The sequence below is a fragment of the Arachis duranensis genome, chromosome 10 (genome assembly GCF_000817695.3).
Source record: "Arachis duranensis cultivar V14167 chromosome 10, aradu.V14167.gnm2.J7QH, whole genome shotgun sequence".
NCBI lineage: Eukaryota > Viridiplantae > Streptophyta > Magnoliopsida > Fabales > Fabaceae > Arachis > Arachis duranensis.
Window position 1 is genome coordinate 85,422,847 of NC_029781.3, and position 11,988 is coordinate 85,434,834.

Consider the following 11,988-nt stretch of genomic DNA (forward strand, 5'->3'; position numbering starts at 1 on the left):
GCTAAACTTGTTTCTCCTACCATTATTAAAGCCTTGTTGAGGCTTTTGTTGATCCTTCCATGAGAAATTTGGATGATTTCTCCATGAGGGATTATAGGTGTTTCCACAGGCTTTACCCATGTAATTCACCTCTGCCATTGCAGGGTTCTCAGGATCATAAGCTTCTTCTTCAAAAGATGCTTCTTTAGTACTGTTGGATGCATTTTCCAATCCATTCAGACTCTGAGAAATCATCTTGACTTGATGAGTCAACATTTTGTTCTGAGCCAATATGGCATTCAGAGCATCAATTTCAAGAACTCCCTCTTCTGAGGCGTCCCATTACTCACAGGATTCCTCTCAGAGGTGTACATGAATTGGTTATTTGCAACCATGTCAATGAGTTCTTGAGCTTCTGCAGGTGTTTTCTTTAGGTGAATGGATCTACCTGTAGAATGGTCCAGTGACATCTTAGAGAACTCAGATAGACCATCATAGAATATATCCAAAATGGTCCACTCTGAAAGCATGTAAGAAGGACACTTTTTGGTCAACTATTTGTATCTTTCCCAAGCTTCATGGAGGGATTCACCATCTTTTTGCTTGAAACTCTGAACATCCACTCTAAGCTTACTCAACTTTTGAGGAGGAAAGAACTTGGCCAAGAAGGCCGTGACTAGCTTATCCCAAGAGTCCAGGCTATCTTTAGGTTGTGAGTCCAACCATGTTCTAGCTCTATCTCTTACAGCAAAAGGGAAAAGCATGAACCTGTAGACTTTAGGATCTACTCCATTAGTCTTAACAGTATCACAGATCTGCAAGAACTCAGTTAAAAACTGATAGGGATCTTCTGATGGAAGTCCATGAAACTTGCAATTCTGTTGTATTAGAGCAACTAGTTGATGCTTTAGCTCAAATTGTTTGCTCCAATGGCAGGGATTGAGATGCTTCTTCCATAAAAGTTGGAAGTATGTGTAGTATAATCACCAAGCATCCTCCTTGCGTTATTGTTGGGTTCGGCCATATCTCTTTCTTTTTTGAGATTCTCTGTAAGGTTTTCTCTGGATTGTTGTGCTTTAGCTTCTCTTAGCTTCTTCTTCAGAGTCCTTTCAGGTTCAGGATCTGCTTCAACAAGAATGTTCTTGTCCTTGCTCCTGCTCATATGAAAAAGAAGAGAACAGACAAGAAGAGGAATCCTCTATGTCACAGTATAGAGATTCCTTTATGTGAGTAGAAGAAAATAAGAAGAAAATCCGAACACAGGTAGAGGAGAGAAGAGGGTTCGAATTTTGAGTAGAAGAGAAGTGTTAGTAGATGAATAAATAAATAGAAAGAGATGAGAGAGAAGAGTTTTCAAAAATTATTTTTGAAAAATAGTTAGTGATTTTCGAAAATTAAGAGAAGAAATAAAATTAAAATTAAAAATTGAAACAATTAGTTAATTAAAAAGAATTTTGAAAAAGAGGAAGGTGATTTTCGAAAATTAGAGAGAGAAAAGTAGTTAGGTGGTTTTGAAAAAGATAAGAAACAAACAAAAAGTCAATTAGTTAGTTGAAAAAGATTTGAAAATCAATTTTGAAAAGATAAGAAGTTAGAAAAGATTTTGAAATCAAATTTTTTAAAAGATATTTTAAAAAAGATTTGAAAAGGAAATTAAAAAGATTTGATTTTTAAAATTAAAATTGATTACTTGACTAACAAGAAACTAAAAGATATGATTCTAGAATTTAAAGATTGAACCTTTCTTAACAAGAAAGTAACAAACTTCAAATTTTTGAATCAATCACATTAATTGTTAGTAAAGTTTTCAAAAATCATTAAATAAAGATAAGAAAAAGATTTTGAAATTACTTTTTAAAATTTTCGAAAAATAATAAGAAAAATGAAAAATATTTGATTTTTGAAAAAGATTTTGAAAAGATAGGATTTTTAAAATTGAAATCTTGACTTGACTAACAAGAAATAACTTATTTTAAAAATTTTTGACTAAGTCAACCCAAAGATTTCGAAAATTATGAGTAAAATAAGGAAAATATATTTTTTATTTTTGAATTTTTAATGAGGAGAGAGAAAAACACAAAAATGACTCAAAACATGAAAATTTTGGATTAAAACACATATGCAAGAACACTATGAATGTCAAGATGAACACCAAGAACACTTTGAAGATCAAGATGAACATCAAGACTTATTTTTGAAAAATTTTCAAGAAAAGAAAAATATGCAAGACACCAAACTTAGAAATTTTTCATGCTTAGACACTATGAATGCAAAAATGCATATGAAAAACAACAAAAGACACAAAACAAGAAAATATGAAGATCAAACAAGAAGACTTACCAAGAACAACTTGAAGATCATAAAGAACACCATGCATGAATTTTTCAAAAAAATGCATAAATTTTAAAAACATGCAATTGACACCAAACTTAAAAATTGACACTAGACTCAAACAAGAAACACAAAAATATTTTTGATTTTTTTGATTTTATAATTTTTTTGGATTTTTCAAAAATAAATTTTGGAAAAACGAAAAAGAAGAAAAAAATTTTAAAAGATTTTTGAAAACTTTTTTTTTAAAAAGAAAATTACCTAATCTGAGCTACAAGATGAACCGTCAGTTGTCCAAACTCGAACAATCCCTGGCAACAACGCCAAAAACTTGATAGGTAAAATTGTGACTCATACTTTTCACAACTTGAACAATTCCTAGCAATGGCTCCAAAAACTTGGTGCACAATACTATGGTTCACACACATTCTTCACAACTTCGCACAACTAACCAGCAAGTGCACTGGGTCGTCCAGGTAATAAACCTTACGTGAGTAAGGGTCGATCCCACGGAGATTGTTGGTATGAAGCAAGCTATGGTCATCTTGTAAATCTCAATCAGGCGGATTCTAATGGTTATAATGGTTTTCGAATATAAAGATAAATAAAGCATAAAATAAAGATAGAGATACTTATATAATTCATTGGTGGGAATTTCAGATAAGTGCATGAAGGTACTGTGTTCTTTCTGAATCTCTGCTTTCCTACTGCTTTCATCCGATCATTCTTACTCCTTTCTATGGAAAGTTGTATGTAGGGCGTCACTGTTGTCAATGGCTACTTCCCATCCTCTCAGTGAAAATGGTCCAAATGCGTTGTCACAGCACGGCTAATCATCTGTCGGTTCTCGATCATGTTGGAATAGGATCCATTGATCCTTTTGCGTCTGTCACTACGCCCAACACTCGCGAGTTTGAAGCTCGTCACAGTCATCCCATCTCAGATCCTACTCGGAATACCACAGACAAGGTTTAGACTTTCCGAATCTCAAGAATGCTGCCAATGGATTCTAGCTTATACCACGAAGACTCTGATCTCACAGAATGAGAGGCTCAGTTGTCAGGCAAGGCAACCATGCGTCGTGGGTCAGAAATCCAAGAGATACACACTCTAGCTTTCGCAGGTAGAACGGAAGTGTTTGTCAAGCACGCGTTCATAAGTGAGAATAGTGATGAGTGTCACGGATCATCACATTCATCAGATTGAAGTGTGAATGAATATCTTAGAATAAGAATAAGCGTGAATTGAATAGAAGAACAATAGTAATTGCATTAATACTCGAGGTACAGCAGAGCTCTACACTTTAATCTATGGTGTGTAGAAACTCCACCGTTGAAGATACATAAGTGATGAAGGTCGAGGCATGGCCGAATGGCCAGCCCCCCAAAATGTGATCAAAGGATCAAAAGATAATCCAAAAATGATCTAAGGATATTCCAAAGATGTCTAATATAATAGTAAAAAGTTCTATTTATACTAGACTAGTCACTAGGGTTTACAAAAATAAGTCTAAGTGCAAAAATCCACTTCTGGGGCCCACTTTGGTGTGTGCTTGGGCTGAGCTTGATCTTTACACGTGCAGAGGCTTCTCTTGGGGTTAAACGCCAAGTTGTAACGTATTTTTGGTGTTTAACTCTGGTTTGTGACGTGTTTCTGGCGTTTTACTCCAGAATACAGCATGGAACTGGCGTTGAACGCCAGTTTGCATCATCTAAACTCAAATAAAGTATAGACTATTAAATATTGCTGAAAAGCCCTAGATGTCTACTTTCCAACGCAATTAAGAGCGCGCCATTTGGAGTTCTATAGCTCCAGAAAATCCATTTCGAGTGCAGGGATGTCAGAATCCAACAACATCAGCAATCCTTTGTCAGCCTCCTATCAGATTTTTGCTCAGATCCCTCAATTTCAGCTAGAAAATACCTGAAATCACTGAAAAACACACAAACTCATAGTAAAGTTCAGAAATGTGAATTTTGCATAAAAACTAATAAAAACATCCCTAAAAGTAGCTAGATCCTACTAAAAACAATGCCAAAAAGCGTATAAATTATCCGCTCATCAACGATGACTTCATATACTTAATAATAAAATAGGAGCCTTTGACTCAAAATCATATCACTGTTCTTTTTGAAAAGCGGAAAAAGAATACTTTTTAAATAAAACAAAACAAGTATATACATATACAAAACTTCTTACTAAAGTAACTTATACATGTTATGTACATACAAATCATACAACTCATATCCCTCTTACATTATATAATATTGATGGCTAGGGGTAAATAAATAAAAACTAAACAGCATTATCGACTAAGTGAAATGCAATACAACCCTTCGTGAACTGTCTCCTAAAAAGATAAAGCTGTAGGGGTGAGAATATAACCACACGGCCTCACCATAGAGTTTCAGAATTGTCATAATAAGATTTTTAAAGAGAAATCTATTTTTAAACTCAGTGATTATTGTTTGTCCTTTGAATCTTTTAAAAACGAACAACTAGTCATCCAAAAACCCTTTTCGAAAATCAATATTTAAATATCCAGAAATCCAAAACCTTTCTTTTCTTATAAGAAAATCTTAATCAGAAACCAACCACGCAATCAACCAACACAATCATCACTTCAGCACTAAAGCCTATTCTTAAAAGTAGCACACCAGGACAAACACAGGTAAAATAAACAAGGAAAGCACAGGTTTAGGTAGCAGTTACAGCAAATAGTTCAGGTAGCAGTTAATAACAGTTTAATAATTAGGCAAACTAAAACAAATTCAAACCCAAGCAAAACATACAAATGCATATGATGCATGCCTGTCCTATGGCTAATGAGCTCATCTGTCGGTTATACAGTCAACCCGACAAGTCCGGTTTGCTAAACCCTTGGACTGTCCCCCGACGCGCATCCCCATAAGTCTATGCATAACTTTTTCTCATATATATATATCAAAACGCTCAATGGGAGTACTATTCCCAGGAATTTATAAGTGCCCGGTCACCCTTACATCGTAGGGTCAACAGAGTATCGAGTCTCAACTTGGAACAAGTGGTGGCAAGCCACTACGTCTACCCAAGAAAACTTGTGTCTCAAATAATTCAAATAAATAAGCCATATGAATATTTCAATCATAATTCATCAATATCCACATCATTCTCAATATTATCATCATTCATCAGTTCATATCTCATTTCAAATTCATTCAAAATCATACTTTAAAATCAATTCTCATCATCCTTCATTCAAATTCAATCATCATCATCCATCCTCCGATTTCGTTCATCAACAATCTCTAATCAAAACATATCTGACAGCAACGGGATCCTTAGTGGCATCTTCTCTCTTCCCGCAAGCGTTCTCCCTCAGTGCGACTGAGCGACAACCTGGCGGCAAGGCTGGGGCAACGATGGCGTAGGAAATGGCGACGACTATGGGTTCTGGTCAGCGATGGCGACAGCTCACGATGACAGGGACGTTCCTCCGTGACGGAGCTGGCGCGGATTCCACGATCGGTGACCACCCTCCGCGGACCCTCTCTCTCCCTCCATCGCATCTCTCTTCAGCTGGCGGTGATGAAGACAAACGACATGGCTGACGGGCTTGGCGGCAGCTAGCTTGCAGCGGCTGTGTCGCTCTCCTCTCCTCCCTTTCTCGATTGCAGATCTCTTCCTCTCTTCCTGCGGGTCTCTCTCCCTTTCCCTTTTCTCCCTTTCTTCTTCTTAGATGTATGTGTATTCGTTGGTGAGGATGAGTGAAGGGGAAACTATGCGGCTAGGGGAGTTTATGGCTAGGGAGAGTGGCGGTGAGGGGTTAAGGTAAAAGGGTTAGGGTTTTCAATTTGGGAATTAGGGTTTAATTTGGAGCAAAGGTGATTAAGAATTTTTTGGTAATTTGGGGTTTGGTAAATTTTAATAAAATTAGAGTATATTGTATTGTATAAATTTGAAATCTAATTTAATTCCTTAAAAATTTTTAAAAATATTATTTATTTATCAATTTCTTATTATTTTACATTTGCTAAACTTTATAATTAAAATATAGAAAATAATTCAATAATTATAAAATCAAATAAAACTTTAGATTATTTTAAACTCAATTAATTAGAATTTGTTTTAATTATCTTTAATAAAATCATTTTTGAGATTAAAGTACTTAATGAATAAATAAATCAAAATTAGTTCTTAATAAAATCTTCTAAAATTTCTAGGTTTTACATATTGTCTTTGTATAATGTTTAATGATTTAATTTAAAGCAACTCATTTAAGTTTGAAGTTTTGTATTCAAATTTCATAATTTTTACTTTTTTCATTTTAATAAAAAATTAAAATTATTTTTTTAATATTTGTTTTATGAATTTCGTACTATTAATACATTGATAATTTGTTTTTGAATACTTGAAAAGTATTCAATATGATTTTATTCTCATTGATTTTTCTTAATTTTTTGTCTTGTTAAAAATAAAGTAATTATTAAAATTATTGAGTTAATACTCAAATTGATCCATAAAATTATATTTAAATTTTAAATTAGTCTCCAAAATTTCTATTTACTCAATTTAGTTCTTAAAATTGATATTTGTGACTCATATTAATTTCTCAAATATTTTTTTTTATAATATGCTGAGGTGACATATTGACATGGCATACTAACATCACTACAACAAATTCGTAGGATTTACCGGCAGATTTACCAAAATAATTTGCTATTAATATAAGTTTATTGTCGAAATTATCGTTGGAGTAAATCTAATGGTATAAACCTCGCTGGTAATTATTTATCGATGGATTTTTTTTGTAATCATCGAAAAAATTTTGCTAGTAATTTTTACCATCGTAATTTTTTCCAGTAAACTCGATAGTAATATATTATTAATTAATAATTAAATTAATAACTACCAACAGATTTAACTGGCATTAAATTCAACGATAAAATTAAATTTAAATTTAAATTTTTTAAAATATATATTTTAAAATTTTCATGTCGAATCTTTCTTATTTCATTATTGATCAATTTTTTATTATCAAAAAATATGTTTTACATTGCTATAAATATTTAATATTTATTAATAAATTGATTGTAAACAAAAAATATAAAATATTATAATATTTCTCATGATTTAATGATAATCATAAAACTAAATCAAGCAGCATTGTATATAAAAATTATAATTTTTCTCAATGGTTTACTTATACTTTCAATTATATGTTCAAATAATTAAGTTATAGACACACAAAAAAAAGTACTCAATATAATTATTATGATTATAAGAGTTTATCCACATCACTTACTAGAAATACTTATAATATACCGATAACGAGCTTGTATAAAAATCAAGGGTTGGGTTAGCGAATAAATAGAGGATAAAACATATTCAAAATAAATAAATCAATCAATAAAAATATGCAATTGTCTTAATTGTAATGTATATTCACGTTACATGAATTTTTTTAAGGTGATGTTAACATATAATCAATCTCAATTTCTAGGCATGCAACAATTTGATATTTTTATTTTTAATTTTATTATATACTTTTAAAGTAGACACCAAAAAAATATAGAAAATATTATTTGTATACTAAAATTTAGTCTTTGATCAGTTTTTAAAATTTAAATAATGTTATTTAATTAAATTTAATTAAAACACATTGCTTTTAGCTAACATGTTAGTAATTAAAATTAATTTAAATTTTAAATATTAAAATTTCTCTAACTTTCTACCCACCACTTCATAAAGTGGCTATTTTATCATTTTTCTATTTTATTTGTATGTTTCTTTCTCTCTTTTGTACATTCTTTTCTTCTTCTCTCTCTCACGTTCTTTACAAAAATCTCTATAAATGAGTATCACTCCTCTACAGGTAAATTTATTATTTCATATTTAATATTTTATTATTATTAGATGAGTAGTGCTATTTGATTCCCATTTCGAGTGACTTGCATGCTAACTCAAAACACATTCATTATATTGTCGAATGAAATTTTAATAATATTATATCAACATTTGAATTAAACAATAAATGAATTATGAGTCTATGTATCAATATTCTTTTCTTTTTTTTCTTTTTTTTTCTTTCTTTCATTTTTTAAATCTTTATCTTTAGAATGATTAGAGAATACCACCAACATAAAATAATTAAACCGAATTAAAGATAAATATATAAAAGAGCAATAGCAACTATTCGGGAGGAAAAAAAGGATAACAAATAAAAATTTAATAAAGGTTTATAGTTTTTAACAATTTTTTTATTATTATAGTTAGATTCTTTCATTACTTATTTGAACATTAACACTTTTAAAAGTATTAAAATGTATGTACGTAAAAATTAATTTTTTTTACAATTGTAAGTTGTAACACATCTAAAATTATTAAGTTATACAAAAAATATTTTTGAAACACATCCAAAATCATAAATCTAAAATTTAAATTTAAACATTAAAAATAAAATTAAGTTTTTATATCTTATTCAATAAAAACTCATCTATTATTTCTCTTTTTTTAATAGTTAGATTTTTTGTTACTTATTTGAATATTAATGTTTTTAAAATTATTAAAATGTATGTTCCTAAAAAATTATTTTTATTTTCAATTATAACACATCTAAAATAATTAAGTGATACACAAAATATTTCTATAACACATCCAAAATCATAAATCAAAAAATTAAATTTAAACGTTAAATATAAAAAAAATTTTTATATCTTATTCGATAAAAATTCATCTAATATTTTTTATTTTTTATTATTTGTTAGATTTTATCGTTATTTATTTGAACATTAACTCTTTTAAAATTATTAAAATGTATGTTTGTAAAAATTGGTTATTTTTTCAGTTATTACACATCTAAAATTATAAATCTAAAATTTAATTTATTTAAACGTTAAAAATAAAACTAATTTTTTTATATCTTATTCGATAAAAATGCATCTAATATTTCTCATTTTTTATTAACATTTTTAAAATTATTAAAATGAATAATTAAACTAAGTATTTAGATCTTATTATTCGATAAAAGTATATCTAACATATTAGTTTAAAATATGATTTCTTTTAGGAAGCTTCAGATGTGTGGGTTAATATTTAAAACCCTTAAGATTTAGTTTTTGAATTTTAAAATTAAAATCTTCAATTGTATCGAATTTAATTTTTGAATGTGTATTTAAATGATAATCTATTAATAATTAAAATGGTAAAACTGAAACAGAAATTTTAAATTTTAAATTTTAAATTTTAGTTTTATTTAGTTTGTATTTTGAATGTGTATTTAATTTTAAAAAGACACTAAATCTATTTAGATGTATTTGTTTTAATTTTTTTTAAATTATTATAATAAAATATTGAATAAAAAGTCACTTTTAAAGGATATCTAGTCGTACTGAAAAAATATACTTTTTAAAGTGATAATCAATAAGTATTTATCTTATTATCAACCACAAAAATATGAATAGTAATTATGAACTCGTGAAAATTTAAAAAAAAACAAATGCATAAATTAAAATTAAAATAAAAAATTAAAAAAGTATTTAATAATGAAAGAAATAGAAATAGAAATATAAGATAAACAAAATTATTAAAAGAAGGAAGAAAAAGAACTTGTTGGCTGGTTTTTTTGTGTATGAAAAAAAAAAGGAATAAAAAATATAGAGTACTTTGCTATAACTTACAATAAACCTTTACAAAGATGAACACACAGTATAAGAAAATAAAAAACAATAAAAAAACTTAATATTTAAATTAATATAGACAAAAAATATAAAAAAATTGATATGATAATAATAATGATATAATGATAATCTCTACCATAATTTTAATAATTTAATATAATAATTAAATTTAATTATTAGATACAATGTTTACGTTATTATAATTTAAATGTATAATAATTGATTTTTATCATTTTAAACATATATAATTGAGAGCAAATTATAGTATAATTATTTTTATTATTGTTATCTATTTTTCAAATAAAAAAATATTATAAGTAATGAAAAAATTATGTTAAATGAATCGAGAAATAGCTCAAACAGCGTGTGTTATGTTAGTGCTATAAAAAAAAGCAGAGATTAGCAGTGGTTTTTTTTTTTATGATTCGTAGCGGTTTTAAATCAATGCAGAATGGTTTTACCAGTTGAGTGAATCTTCCTAGTTAGTAGCGCGAACAGTTGTTTTCGTGGTGATTTTTAGCAATCGATGGTATAACTGTTGCTAATTAGATAATTGATTTTACGACAGTTGTAAAATTGTCTCTATTTTTTTAAAAAAAGACGACAATTCAGAACCGCCACAATTTTAATAGGTGCTTTAATAAAAACATGCAGCGGTTTTCTATTTGCCGCAATTTTAATAGTGAAGACTTCAGATCACTATGTACCTATAATCATATCTACGGCAAATGAAAATTTTGTAAGTGGCAATATAATTTAATTTAGAATAATTTTCATAATAATGGCAATAGACTAAATGGAAAACTATATCTTCTATTAGATTTTGAGCTATTATTATTTTAATTAATTCCTTATCAATTAAAAAAAATAAAAAATAAAACTAAAATCAGCTGTGAGAGAAATTGTTGGTTATAAAATAAATAAGAAACCGAATAAGTGGATTATGATAAAAGTCCTTATTAGCGACACACATGAATGTTAATTGCTGGTATCTCTAAAATTGATGGTGGTTAAATAAATGGCCAGCAATTTTTGACTACTAAACTCCACTTGTGCTGTTGTGTAGCAAGTCATTAATGGTAAAACATTATTTTATGACATAATTAAAGCAAAATTCATAATTAGTTTAATGTATAGCTCAAGAATAATAAGATTAAAAAAAATCTAAAATTCTATTATGGTATTTGAAATTTTCAATAATAATAAAATAAAAAATTTAGATTTATTAGAAAAATTATAGATCTCAATTTAATAATCATTCTCTGATTTGAATTTAAAGTTCAAAATTCAGTTTGCATCTTTCTATTCTTTTCTGATATATATCATTTTTGGTAAAAGACAATGAAAAAATAGATCTACTAAATAAAAAATATTCTATGAAAGAATCATTGTAGGAAGATTTATAATTGGTAAAAAATTAAAAAATTATTAATAATAATAAAACATAAAAAAATTCATATTAAAGAACATTTAAAAAAAAAACAATATCAATAAGTACTATATATATATAAATCAAAATAAATAAGAGAAAACAAATTGATATAAGATAGAATTAATTTGAATATATTTAAACATAAAAAAGGTACACAAAAAAGGAAAAAAGAGACACAAAAAAGAGCTAAAATAAAAAAGTGATAAAAATGATGATTTTTATAATTTTGTTTGGCTATCTAGATATAGAAAATCAGAAGACTACAGTTATCTAACCAAATTAGTATAATTGATTTTGTTTAGTAAATTAAAAATTACTATAAGAACATTAAAAGAAATAATTTAAAAAACACTATCAAAATAAACTAATAAATATTATAATAAATTATATGATATTAAGATATTTATTTAAATTAATTAATTAATATTATTAATTAGCTATTATTAATTTGATTTGATGAATTAGAAGAAATAAGTTAGAAAATATTCTTAGAAACATGTTAAGTCAGTTTTATTATTAAGTGTAAAAACCTAATTTTAATATAATATAATAAATTTTATATTTTAATATGTATTTTATAAGAGTGTT

At 27.8% G+C, this 11,988-nt stretch overlaps 1 non-coding gene across 1 annotated transcript; it reads left to right on the top strand.

The window, feature by feature from the left end:
• Positions 1-503: 503 nt before the first annotated feature.
• On the top strand, positions 504-611 carry LOC127743287 (small nucleolar RNA R71). The gene has a single exon (XR_008004681.1). It is a non-coding gene; the product is annotated as a small nucleolar RNA R71 (small nucleolar RNA).
• The last annotated feature ends 11,377 nt before the right edge of the window (positions 612-11,988 follow it).